The sequence below is a fragment of the Camponotus floridanus genome, unplaced genomic scaffold (genome assembly GCF_003227725.1).
Source record: "Camponotus floridanus strain SB8 unplaced genomic scaffold, Cflo_v7.5 scaffold1, whole genome shotgun sequence".
NCBI lineage: Eukaryota > Metazoa > Arthropoda > Insecta > Hymenoptera > Formicidae > Camponotus > Camponotus floridanus.
In genome coordinates this window covers 984,339-998,378 of record NW_020229214.1, presented here as the reverse complement: position 1 = coordinate 998,378, position 14,040 = coordinate 984,339, and the positions used below count along the sequence as shown (strand labels likewise).

The window sequence follows — 14,040 nt, the reverse complement described above, 5'->3', positions numbered from 1 at the left end:
ATCAAACAACTCGTTATAAAATCAACATTGCGCTGCGAATGGCCGTAGAGTTTAAAGGTTAACACTTTCACTGCCGAATCGGCGCCTTTCTTACACATAAATATTTAAAAAATTAATATGCTTGTACCTGTCAAAAAATGAGTAATCTACTCTCGACTACTCTATAAGGCTACTGAAAAATGTAAAAATAATATATAAAATATTTTTAAATATTACAATATTTTAAAAGAAATATAAATACGACAAAAATATATGTATTTAAAAATGTACAATTAATTAACAAATATTACTCGATAGTAAAAGTGTTAAATAAATCGAATTTTTCTTTAATTCAATATTTAAATTTGCGGCTTGGTTATTTAATATAAGCGTTCTGGATTGTTTTCATCAGTAATATGTATTTTTTTAATCGAGTTCACTCAAAACGTTTATTCAGAACATAAAATTAAAAATTATTTTAAAATGTTACCAGAAATTAAAATATGTCAAGTATGATTTACACGTCATATTACAAATAATGTTTCAAATAATGTTACAAATAATGTTTCATAAGAGAGAAAAATCTTCAAATTCTATAATCTATCTCCATCACTTGCCCATCAATTTATTTCGTCATATGTTCGGCTTCAGAGGAATAAAATGTTTCCAAAAGATTTGTATCAAAGTTGTCAGCTCAAATGCATTTTTCGCGCGAATGAAATTGCACAATACATAGAAGTTTATATAGGAACATCTTGACATGTTTCGAAATTTTGACAGTTATATAATTTACGAATATTGTCAAAGCTAGAATTTAAAAAGCAGTGTTAAATGTTTTAAATCATTTTTATTATGTTGAATGAATATGCGTCCATGTTATACAACGCAAAAAATGGACGAAAATAAATGTAGAATTAAATTCTATGTACGAAAATTGAGTCTGGGTAGTTCCATTTGTTTTATTTGTTTGTACAATTATATCTTTACATATATATATATATATATATATATATATATATATATTTAAAATTAGATAAAAAGATATATATATATATATCTTTTTATCTCATTTTAAAAATTATCTTTTTAATATATTTTACATTTACACAAATCGTCGAAATTTCTCTCATAAGCGTCCAAATCTTTTAATATAATAAAAAGAGAGCAATTTATTTTCACGAGTATAAATTTACTCTTGACTGGTTATCATGTTTTATGTAAAATATTATAAGCAGTTTCATTATTTCAAAATTATTTTCATGTCAGCATGTCGAGAAATATATCTTTAAATTACTTTATGTAAAATGTACAATTAAAATATTAATCGATCGCTCAGAGAATGAAAATATTAAGCAAATATAATCTTTCCGTAATTTGCGATCTTCAATATTTGAATCTGCAGTTTGATTAGTCAACTCGAGCGCTCCGGATTGTTAGTAATATTCATTTTAATCGATCGCTCAGAGAATGAGAAGTTCTTGTTCAGATTACTTCAATAATTAAGATACGATGCATTAAAATGACATAAATTTACGAAAATTGCGTCTGGAAAGTTTCATTTACTTGTATAATCATATGTATCTTTTTTATCTCATTTTAAAAATTATTTTAAAATCCTTTCAAAATATATTTTATATTTCAACATTATGCAAATCGTCAAAATTCCCCTGATAAATATCTAAAATATCTTTTAACATAATAAAAAGAGAGTCCTTTATTTTCACGCTATTTATATTCATCTTTAGTAAAGTAGATTATTATAAATATAAAGTAGATTATTGCAAGCAAAGATATATTTCAATAAAACCGTAAAAAACTGTCTAAACTTTATAATCCTATCTAATTATATTTACACGTACTTGCTTCAATCTCAACTTCGATGATTCAAAGATACGATATATTTCCAATAGATTAGTGCTAAAAGAGTGCAAGATTATACGTGATGTACCCTCGGAATTCTTGATCACGCGGCTTAATGCACGCGATAAAGCACGCGATAATGCACGCGATAATGCACGCGATAATGCACTCTTTTTCATATTTAGAAGCCTCGTCGTGACGCGAACTATCTTTGGCGGTGGACCCGGGTTCGGGTGATGGGCCGCGATAGGTCGGCGTCTGGAGTACGCGCTCTAGCTGTGCCGGCGTCGCGAGGCAAGTGCCGCGAGACGGCCGGCCAGTATCGTGGAGGCGCGCGACCCGTTGCGATCGTCCAACCCTTAAAATCCCGCTCGTCCATCGTCCGTGTGTACGTACAAAGGGATACTTTCGAGGATACGGCGGATCCCCCTTCTCCCCGACAGTTCGATTTTCGGTGAGTCTTCAATTCTTTTCGAGTGTCGCGCTTTTCAAATGTCGCCTTGCGATCCGAAATGCAAAGTGCAAAGTGGAGAACGTCAACCGAAAGATCGAAAGGATAAATTTCATTCCCCTCTTGCTTAATGTTAGATTAGCGTCCATTAGTGACGAAATAATTTTCTTTTTTAATTTTTCAAGTCGTTTTAATTTAATTTTTTTTATTTTTAATTTTTCAAGTCGAGGCTTTTATCTTTTATTTTCCAAGAAAAAGAGGGAGAGGAAACACATGTGGAGGGTTTAATGGTGCAATAAGGAAACTACGAGAAAAAAGGATGATCTTATAATAAGTTTTATGTTTATGTACACGATATAAGCGCTTGATTTATATATTATCTCTCTACATTACCGCTCTTCTTTAATGGCGAGAATATAAGCAATGTTCTTCGTAATAAATGTCTTTCCGGAAATGATTTACTCCGCGCGCAGAACTTACCCTAATACGATTCTTGGCAGAAAATCGGGAATCACGTGAAAAATAACAGTCGTTATTACTTTCGCGATGCGGTTTCTTTCATTTTACACCTTCAATAGTTATTACTTTGAAATATAATAAGAAATTACTCATCCTCGGAATAATTTCTGTCGGAAGTTTGTATAAAATTTATTCGTCTTATATCACGAGATACATCTTATATAAAGAGATATGAGGAAATTTAGACAATCAATCAGTCGTACTTGGATTAAATAATTTTATGATTCAGAAATATCATATAAAAACAAAATTTTCAGTTAATTAATTTTATTCTTATCTGAGTAAAAGTAAAGAGAGAAAAAAGGATATGGAATTAAGTTAGAGTCGAATTCTTTGAAACAATCTTCCGACTTGTTTTGCAATTACTTGTACATAGACTCGTGATTTCTAAATATTTTTTACAAGCAAAGTACTTAACGAACACTGCACGTTTTAAACAAAAACGATAGATCGTTAATGCTACATTAGCATACCGAAAAGTTCTTAATGCACTATCGCGTGCTCGGCTATTAGTTTGAGAACTTTACAGGACTTTGCAATTCGCGTGAACTAATGACAAATTACCGAAAAAAGATATTAGAGTATTCGGAGAATTTTACTTTTTTTTTCAACGAAATAATTTCGCGAGCGACACGCAAGTTTTTTTGCATCTAAATTTATTAAATTACTTATAAAGATATCCTGTATCATGTTCTATCGCATAATGTGATCTTTCAATTAAAGAAAAAACACAAACTCGAAAAAACCTGTGTTTCATGCGTTATTTGCAGAAATCGAGACGCTGGGGAAATCATGCGATCGCAGAAAATCGACGCGCGATTTTATACCTTAATGAAAGTTGACAGCACGTGACGTGGACGCGATTTTGAGAGCGCGATGTAATTGCTCCGGCACTCAAGCGCACGCGTTACAAGTATTTAATAACGCATTCCATTCCAGAGGATGACGTGTTTAATCGGTCGCTAAATATAGGGATGATATGTCCCCATAAACTTTGCAAAAGTTGGCGATGATTGATATTAAAAAGAAAATTCACAATGCAGAGTCACGCATGTACATGCGCGTGTATCCGAAATTCATTTGCTTTCATTATCATCCCCCGGTATTGTTATATCGCTCTGTGTAACAACGGATATCGATTTACGTCAATCGTTATTTGTTCTGACGGAATTTTGTTCTGATGATGAATACGAAAAAAAAAACTTTAAACGCGCGCGTAAAATCCGATTAAATCGACTAGGGAACAGCTTTTATCCGAAATAACGTGTTCAGTAGCGACGATGGCGTGTTAAAATAGATAGAAATCCGCCGCAACGTTATTACGAAATTTTGTAATAAGTTGCTATATACTCTATGATCTCTGAAAAAAGAACAATATTCGAAAGAATATTATCGTTGTTAATGCACGTGGCAGGAGAGCTCTACTTCAAAAAATTAGCATCTTGTAGATTACCGTATCGCGCTACTTGATTGCATTCTCAATTGGACGGCATGTACTGATATTTGACCGTAAAAACCTTATTTACATCACACGCGCATGTATTCCGAAAGAAGCTTTAGAGACGAACCATCAATTTGCATGCACAATTTTTGTCGAATAAATAAGCAGCGCAGATTTTTCATGATATTATCGTATGTACATACGCGATATTGTATTTAATTGCGATATATTTATTATATCTCTAAGTGTGTGATAGTTTTGACGAGCAAGTCAATGTCAAATCTAGCATTATTCATATATTTATCTCTGGACACTTTGGTGATTAAATTTTATATTAGATGCATATTTTTATATTAGATACATTGTGATAGCAACATTGTGTACACAGCATGAGATTTCTTTTTTGAGAAGTCCTCTCTTTCAATCTTTTGATGAAATGTATTATGTATTGATACATTTCATTTCTAGAGTGATTCGACTTTATGTCGTTGAGATATCTCGTTGCTTCAACACGATATGCAATTATAATTGAAGAAAAAACAACAATAGAATTTTTCTGGAAAAATTTTATAACAAAAAATGACTCTGCGTTTTAAAAAAAAAAATTATATTCTTTGAAACATGATATTTTTATGTTAAAACTTTGTTTCTTTTATATGTGCATTTTCTCTTGGATTTTCTGAATTTTTCATAGATGATCCAATCTCTTGGTTGGCCTAACGTTAATCCAAGTGACTTTGCAGAAGATCACGGTGCATCCGTTAGAGAGATACTCAGCGGCTATTCCCTATAAATTCTAAAAGCCTTTTATAAATACTTGTTCAAGCCCCACTATAAAAGCCGCATTTACTCTTATAGCTCTTTCTACATCATTCTCACACGTATAGCTGCTAAAATTTCTAGATAAACGATGGATAAGCGCTCTCAAATATACAAATATCCCAGTTTGAGGTCTGCTCATCAAAAGGTACATCTCATTAAAATACCGAGAACAACACAAAAGCTAGAAATATTAAATTGGACTATTTAAAGGGAAAAGTACCATGTACGGAAAGAGGAAGAGAGCATAAATGAGGTATCAGATTGAATATTACTTTATTAATACATATTACGCGTATCATTTTATTATTGAGCTTTACTATCGGAAATTAGACTTGGACGTCGCGTATCCGCATCTTCGTCAATTGATTTGATTGACACGCTCTTTACAGCGTCATTATAGTTTCTCGACGCGATATAGACTTAAACGTCGCCGGATGATCGTCTCGATGTATGCACCGGCACGAACGCGCGAGCCATAAAAGAGAAAAGCGCGAGAGGATGAGAACGTGACGCGATTAAGTGCGTCGAATACCGTAATATCACCGCCGATATCCGTGTACTTGACGATGCGGGTTTCGCCGGATACATACATTCCGCGATACATAATTCTTGCGGATAAGCTTCCGGGCACGCGCGCGCGCTTATTAGCGACAGCGCGAAGCGCATTTCAATACTCGACGGGCAGGGTGGGTGAGAGGTCGAAAGAGGTGAAAATTTTTGCCCAACAATTCAACCACGCGATCCAACAGCTATACGATGATTGGCGTAAACTCGGCCGCTCGCCGACATTGACGAGCGCAATCCGCTCGACGTGGTACTCTCGTTAAACCGGGGGAAAAAAGGACGCCCTTCGCGACGAGATCAACGCGACAATCACGACATGATCCCGCGGAAATCGCGCCGTTACATTCACCGAATCTATCAGCGCTTACGCACCTCTCCAATTATACGACATGTTGTACATCTCGATTCAAAGGGATTTCTCCAGGCTTGACGATTGTTTCCATGACTGATAGAGTTGAAGGGAAAACTCTCTTTCTCCTTTTATCGAGCTATTTTGATTAAATTATCGAGGAAGCATTGCCCATCGTATACACGATTGTGTATAAAAAGTCAGTAATACTGTTTTATTCCGTTTAAATAGAATTTGAAAAGTTCACGCATATTTTATTGTTAGTCATAACGCGAGTATGAAAATAAATTATACTCCAAATAACTTCGCGAGAAATATATAACGGCTCGCGAAGCCGTAACTGAAGAATTCATTTAAAACTCAAAACAAATTGGAAGTTGCCGCAATGTAAAACTTTGTTTCGTAAAACTTTGGATTTCGCAGTTGGATTGCAACAAGTACAGTAAGTAGTGAACCTCGTTAAGAATATGGCATTTTAGAAAACGAGCTAAACACTCTATTGCGCAATTTACAAATAAGAAACGACGACAGTCGATGCAATTTACAACTGGGATAAAAAATATGGGAGAAAAACACGGAATTCTTTATCCATGATTCGTGAGTGCACGAGTCTGTTTCCCTTTTTTTAAATTTTATTTTTATTAAATTTTCTTCTCCTTCCCTGTTCTCTCTTTCCCTTAAAATCTTTTCTCCGATCAGGCGGAGTAGATCGTTTTATACGAGGATCTACTAAAGATAAAAGGAACGTAAACGTTGCAATTGGGCTCGCTGTAAAATAAAATAGAAAGACGAACCGAGGGACGAAGAAGCTTGAGGGAGCACATATACAAATACTCACTGTTGCGCAACATGGTTGCACAAACTAAGAATGCGATACCATCAAGTATTTGGGACAGGTTGAAGGGGTGAGAAACGCGGAAATATAGGTAACATCGTAAGAAAATGGAGTGGAACAGTCGAGTAGTCGTCTATGGATTATTTCGCAGAAAGTTCGGAGGATTCTCGAGATAATCTCTATTTCTCTCCGAATGCAATTGGTGCACGCTGACGGATTTCCTTGCACTTGGGCCATCAAAAATTATACGAAATTCTCTGTTCTAGAAATGTAACGAATGCCAACATTAACGACAGCCATAACGAACGTCACACGTGTAGCGGAAATATAGCTGCATTTGTAACATACATACATATCGTGACAATCTTTCTAAAGATGAGAGCTCTGTGTTTCTCTTTCCGTTTACCGATTTTCATCGACTGAACAATTTCGGGAACGAATAAAAACACGATAGATGAAAGGTCAGAAAATTCAATATTCTGTTAAAACAGCGAGTCTAAATTATTTGAGGTATACACGGACGGCGATTAAATACCGAATACCGCGCTGCAGTTTGTCTCGTTTCATACATTACGCTGTATGTAGCGAATGACATAGAAATATAATCTTGTCTAATAAGAAATTCGCCATAATAATGGAATGTCTATCAATAAATTTACGATGTAAATGTTTTGAAATTTTCTTAAATTATATTCCAAACGATTTTATATTAAACGGATAAATTATAATATTATTTGCACGTACCGCATTCGAGACTAATAATAACTAGTTATTATTAAATTATTATTAGTCTCGAATGCGACCAATTTCATATGTTCAGGCATTATTGGCGTCTACTGTACGTGTTATGTTATATCGATTGTTTGGCCTGTCGCAGACCGATTCAAATGTGGGCTCAAATGTTTCTACATATATATAAATTCTACTGTTGGTCATTGACTAGCTGTGTAATAGGTATCGGATATTCAATAACTGGTATATACATGTGTCTTTTTAACGATTTCTTATCGGAAATTATAAGGAATAAAAATTATAAATAATCCGGTAATAGTAATTAGAATAGCGCTTTTATTATTTTTGAAATTGTAATAACTAAAGAAAACTTTCAAACAAAAGTGAAATAAAAGAAAATATTTTATAATGAGATTATAAAGAGATTGTAATGGGATTATAAAGATACTTTATAATGAGATACGCTATATAAAAGAAGATATATAAAATAAAATTTACATCTATTTAGAAAACATAGCAATTACGTTTTTTTAAATGGATCATACAATTATATATATATATGTGTGTGTGTGGTGTGTGTGTGTGTGTATCAAATATATATATAATTAAATATATATGATTAAAAATATATATATATATATATATATATATATATATCAATTCTCTTAATCTAACAATAAATATATATATTTAAAAAAATAAAAGAAAAAAATGACATATTTTTCTTACATATAACTCCAATTATGACAAATTTATCAAAATCATTATCGTACGATAACTTTTTCTCTACAGCGCAATCTCTTGTTAAATTTTTTTATAGTTTCTCAAGTAATTAAAATACCAATCATTACTAATAATTATCGATTCATCTTGTATATGAAATAATTAATCATGTACAGCTACTGGCAATTATTTCTTCTAACGATACAATAAAATGAAATTCAATTCCTGAAAAGCAACCTGAATTAAATAAAATTTAATTTAAAGCAACCTGAGTTATGTCATTATAATGCAGAAAATATTTTCTTACAAATTTTATGTGTGATTTATGATATATATACATGAAAAAAGTCATAATATTCGAAATAATGCGTAAATAATGAAAAAATGCGAAGAACAATGCATGTCAGAAAAAAGCAGAATGGAAAAAAAAGAACAGTTACTCAGGAAGTGCACACGGAAAAGCATATCAAAAGATCGACTTAAACGCGATAAAAAGTGTTAGAACTAGAGAAGAAAGATAAAAGATATTTAAGTAAGAGAATTGCGAAAAATTCTCTTTGACGTTTTCGTCATCGGAAGAAATTTTTTTCATTTTCTTTGGTTCTCATTGATGTAGCAAGAAGTTCTGACTGAGAAATATGAGATGTATTCGATCGTAAAATTTCGACTTCATCATACGTAGTCACACGTGTGTAACACCTGTCTTTTAGCGTGTCAAAGGTATAAGATATGTATCGAAAGATGATATACCGATATAATCTTATCAGCGTTTTCGTGTTAACATTGACTTAATACGTGATTTGATTAATCGCAAATTAATTGTTCTGAAAAGGACTAATCACGACGTAATCTGTAAAGCATATCTGCTTTAATTTCGATTCTTTGATGAATTTGAAATCACCTCTCGCTTAGAGAGAGAACTTAATTAATCTTCTATATATATATTTATCAAGATGAATGGTCTAAATCTGCGATTAATTGATCGCCATTGGTCGATGACAAGGCGAATGGCCCATTACAATTGCGTTCATTTCCTGTATAATTATTACAGTTTACAGGTTGATTGATTAAGTTTCTCAATGTATAATAGAGGAGAAAATATTTGAATAATTTCGACGTAATATATTCATCTTTACATTAATTCCGACTCGGTGATTTTTACCATCTTGTTTCATGAAAGAACCTGAAAGTTTTTTGAAAAATATAATTTTTCAAACAAAAGTTTAATTATAAATACCAGGATTGTGCTTTAAAAACTAAAAACTACCATTATATTATAATATATTTTACAAACTTAAATTAAAAGTAATTAATAAGAGATCTCTTACAATGTACAGGAAAAATTATTACAGTCTTTAACGGGCGCGTAGAATTTTGTTCTCTCAGTCATTCTTTTTTTCTCGTAACAAATATGCAGTTTTATCTTTTCTTTCTTCCTGCCTAAATTCCTCCCGAAATTCATAACCGCCGCGGAAAAAAAATCAAGCTGCATACTTTGCCTCTGACAGAAGGCGGAAATTTAATTCAGCTCTAAGGAGTGGAAAGTTGAAAATTCAATGGAAAAAGCGAGAAAAGAAGCCAGTGTTGCTGAGAAAATGGGTGAACAAACAACACAGTCTTATTCAATTTTAATACATATGTGCTTTGCTGTTTCGCGTTGAAATGAAAAATCTAAAGACAGACTTGCATGAGGGCGGTCATGGAACAGATGCAGCGAATAGCGTTAGATAGCGAAAGACACCGACAGCCCCTAACTTTTCATCGACCAAGAGGGACAAATCGTCCGAGAACAATATGACGGACGCAGGTCAGAGAGAGACTCACCAAGGATGGGTGGAGACACGGAAGTTTGACGAAGGTAGGGCGATGCACGGATAATAAATCTTATTATCCGAGCGAATCCGGGCTATAATATATCGTGCAGTTCGTGCACCGCGAACTTTGCCTGAAGCGCAAGGTATATATTTACGCGTTAGGGACAGGTACATATTTATGGGTGTGTTAGCTATCCAGGCTAACGCATCATGGACGATGCAGGATTGGCTTTAAATTACTAACTATCGGCCAAGTCAGTTAGTCATGAACGAAGTAATATGTTATTTGGCTGATTATTACTCGCCATGAACATTAATTAAATGATTCATTGTTACAAAGTAATCTAATATAATATCTATAATATTGATGATATTATATAAAATCTTTACCGAAAATTTAAAGTATTAGATAGCAAAGATAGCTTTAGTTTGTCTAATAATTTACAGAATATTGTCTTCGATACGGTCTTTAATTCATAAGAATGTAATATGATTGCTTATTTTTAAATTATTAAAAATTCAATTATATAAAATTATAAATTATGAGAAACTTAAAGACATTAGTCGAAAATTTGAAGTATTAGATAGCAAAAATAGCTTCAGTTTGTCCAATAATTTACAGAATATTGTCTTCGATACGGTCTTTAATTCATAAGAATGTAATATGATTGCTTATTTTTAAATTATTAGAAATTAAATTATATAAAATTATAAATTATGGAAAACTTAAAGACATTAGTCGAGAGTATATTTTAGAAATAATATGAATATTATTATCTGTTTATATTTAGATTAGTAAGAGGTTTCAAACGATACGATCCAAGCTAGCAATAAAGTAGATTTAGGACAATTTTTGATAAATATAATACATCGAGCTTTCTCAACGTTCCGCTCCGCTGAAGTTTACGACGATGATAAATCTTATTATTTGCGCAGAATAACGTGAGTGACTTGTCACCGCGATTTATCGATGTAAGGCCTAGATTTATAATGCTTCTAAGACAGCATTCCCGCGATGTATTCGCCGCATGCATACATAACGTTCCACACTTATTCCGAGAATGAAAGCACAAGTAACACGCATCAGTGAAACCGCCATTATAATAAACATTTTTCCTTTAAAAGAGAGAACATTTCTCCACGTATGCATTTTTCCCACGTGATAACCAGACTAAGATAATAACCGCTTCGCTTAATCCTTTCGAATATGGTGAATATTCACTTTAACAGAAACAATATAGAAATAGAATATATGTATGTATGTGTAAATTAGTGGAGTAAATGTACCAGAACCAATATAGGTTTCCTAAACCGACATACTCATATTTCATAGCGTTACACTCACATTTTATTCATGCTGATATGAACTTAGTCTACTTAATTAGTTTGCTCATTAAAAGCTCTCATCCGTTTATAAATCTGTTTGAATCAAGATTTTGAACTTTGACAATTTCCTTGCTGTGATTTTTTTGACAAATTATATAATCTAGCGGAATATTCTCATTAATAATTTATTTAATTTAATAATTTATTTAATTAATAATTTATTATTATAATTTTATATGTAAAGAATTACAAAAATTATATTCTAAATTTTTTTATTTTTCATTACAATTTTTACTTTTATGTAGTAGCCAGTCTTCAGTAGCCAGTTGGTTAAAAAAAAAAAAAAAAAAACTCGTATCTTAATTTTCGCTCTCATACCTCATTTTTCAAAAGAAAAAGTTTGAAAAATAATATTATCGAAACTGTAAAATCCAATCTAATTTCATAAAACAATCGTTTTTTTTAGTAAATATCCGTATGTAATGTAAATTTTTATTTTCAGCCTTTAGCTAAAAATTAAAATCTGAAAAATGTCAATTTTGATACCTTTCCTCTAAAACGTGTATGTTCAATAATTATATGATTAATAATCATATATTCATGCCAAAGCATAAAAAATTTTAAGTGTTATGTAATATACTACGTAATATACGTGTATATAAATATGCATATATTTAAATTTATATCTTGCTTCTGTAACACGTGCAATTCTTCGTTGCGTCCCGGATCTCGCGATCTTATTTCGCGTGCTAAACTATTAAGAACTTTAATACTATATAAGGGAATTTCATTAATTCAACAAGTTTCGAGTAGACGGGCCTGAAACCCTTCACAACAATTTACTTTTGCCATGCCAAACTTTCCAAACGATAAACCGATAACCCATGTATAACGAGTGGGCACTCGGCTGTCCAAGCGTTTAATCGGCCGGTTAATCCTCCTTTTGTAAATTGAATAATCTAATGGACACGTCGGCAGGTCAGATAAATATCATCAGGACGAGAACCGCGACATATTATGACGTATAATGACTTTTGGGCGAGCTAAAGCTATAATACGATGCTATACACATACGTGTGTCCTATTTAAAAAAATCGTGGAGCCGTTTGCTAAATTAGTATCGCTAATGGACCGCGTTGCCATATTAATTGCGCTTTAATAATCGAATCGCGCGTGAATATCTGCCACTATGCAGTTGCGGTATATTCATTCAATTAAAGATTGATTAACGATGAACACACGTGCGTGATTCGATACACCGCGACAGAATGACAAATAGTTTGCTGTGACACGAACACGGCCAGAGAAATGTCCAAATCGAGTGTACATCCATTAAAGTCAAATTTATTTTCATTAATGTCGTACACAACGTTAAACCGCAAGGGTTTATTAAGGCAGTTTAATATATTCGTATGCCTTGTCTTCTGCATCGTTTTGCACTATACATATATATATATATATATATATATATATATATATATATATATACGATATGCAAAATACATATTTTATACAACGATTAATATCTTGCTTATTTTTATTAATGTCGGACACAACGTCAAGTTGCAAGAAATTATTAAAATAGTTATTAATATCGTATCCTCATTTCCTATACTATTTTACATAACATATATAAAACGCGATATATATATATATATATATATATATATATATATATTTAAATGATATGCAAAATATATATTTTACAATGATATACTAATATCCTGTTTTAATGAAACATATTGCTCTCTGTGAGAATAAAAATATTGCTGCATAAAATATATATTACACGATTGTTACTTCGTTCTTTTACATATTTTTGTCGCAAGCTATCGGTATATATAATTAGCGTGCGAGTAAATAAGAGTGATGATTCATGAATTTCTAAATATCCTATTTATTTATAGTAATTATTTCAGTAATTATTTGATCATAAATATGTAGGGTGAATTAAAATTCTCTCTTCACGCTTCTGAAATATGTTTGGGAGAGCAATAATCGATCGTAATGATCAATGTCTATGGCAGTCCAATGATGGTCGTCCAATGATTTACGAGATTGGAAATATCTTGAAATATCATAGTTGTAATACGTGCTTCTAACTCTGGTGGATCAGATAACAACTTAGGAATAATACGCTATCACGAGATCACAGTTTATGGACCTTTCTTTTTAAGATGACTAAAAATTTCACGTACATTACGCTACAAATGGTGACGGGAAGAAAGCTTTTTCGTGTCCGTAGAAACTTTTGAATTGATACTTTTCGAGCACGCCTCCACGAAGTTTGTAAGAAAAGAATTTTGATGCCTGTATACATAAGATCGTGATGTTATTTGTATGCAGATCTCGTGAGCTGTCGTACAAATTGACTGTTACACATTGAATCTGCGCTGGATTTTTCATAATTTTCCGTGCGTATGAGTCGCTCGTTTTGCATCCTAAAGCATAGATAAACAAGATAAGCAAGATAAACAAAAAGTTCACGAAGTTTGAAGTTGCCATTTTTGCTGTCTTTCGTAAAAGAGGGATATTATTTTCCTCGCAAAACTTGTGTCTTTTACAAATATCTATCCATTTTTCTTCTCTCTCTCTTTCTCTTTCTTTCTCTCTTATTAAATAAAA

The 14,040-nt window shown here is 32.4% G+C and overlaps 1 protein-coding gene across 1 annotated transcript in view; it reads left to right on the top strand.

Annotated features, from left to right (window-relative positions):
* The first annotated feature begins 2,219 nt into the window (after positions 1-2,219).
* Positions 2,220-14,040, top strand: part of LOC105250392 (tachykinin-like peptides receptor 99D) — a 78,714-nt gene continuing 66,893 nt past the window's right edge. The window contains exon 1 of the mRNA XM_025410087.1: positions 2,220-2,293. The gene's annotated coding sequence lies outside the window, so the exon portion shown is untranslated. The remainder of the gene's footprint in view (positions 2,294-14,040) is intronic.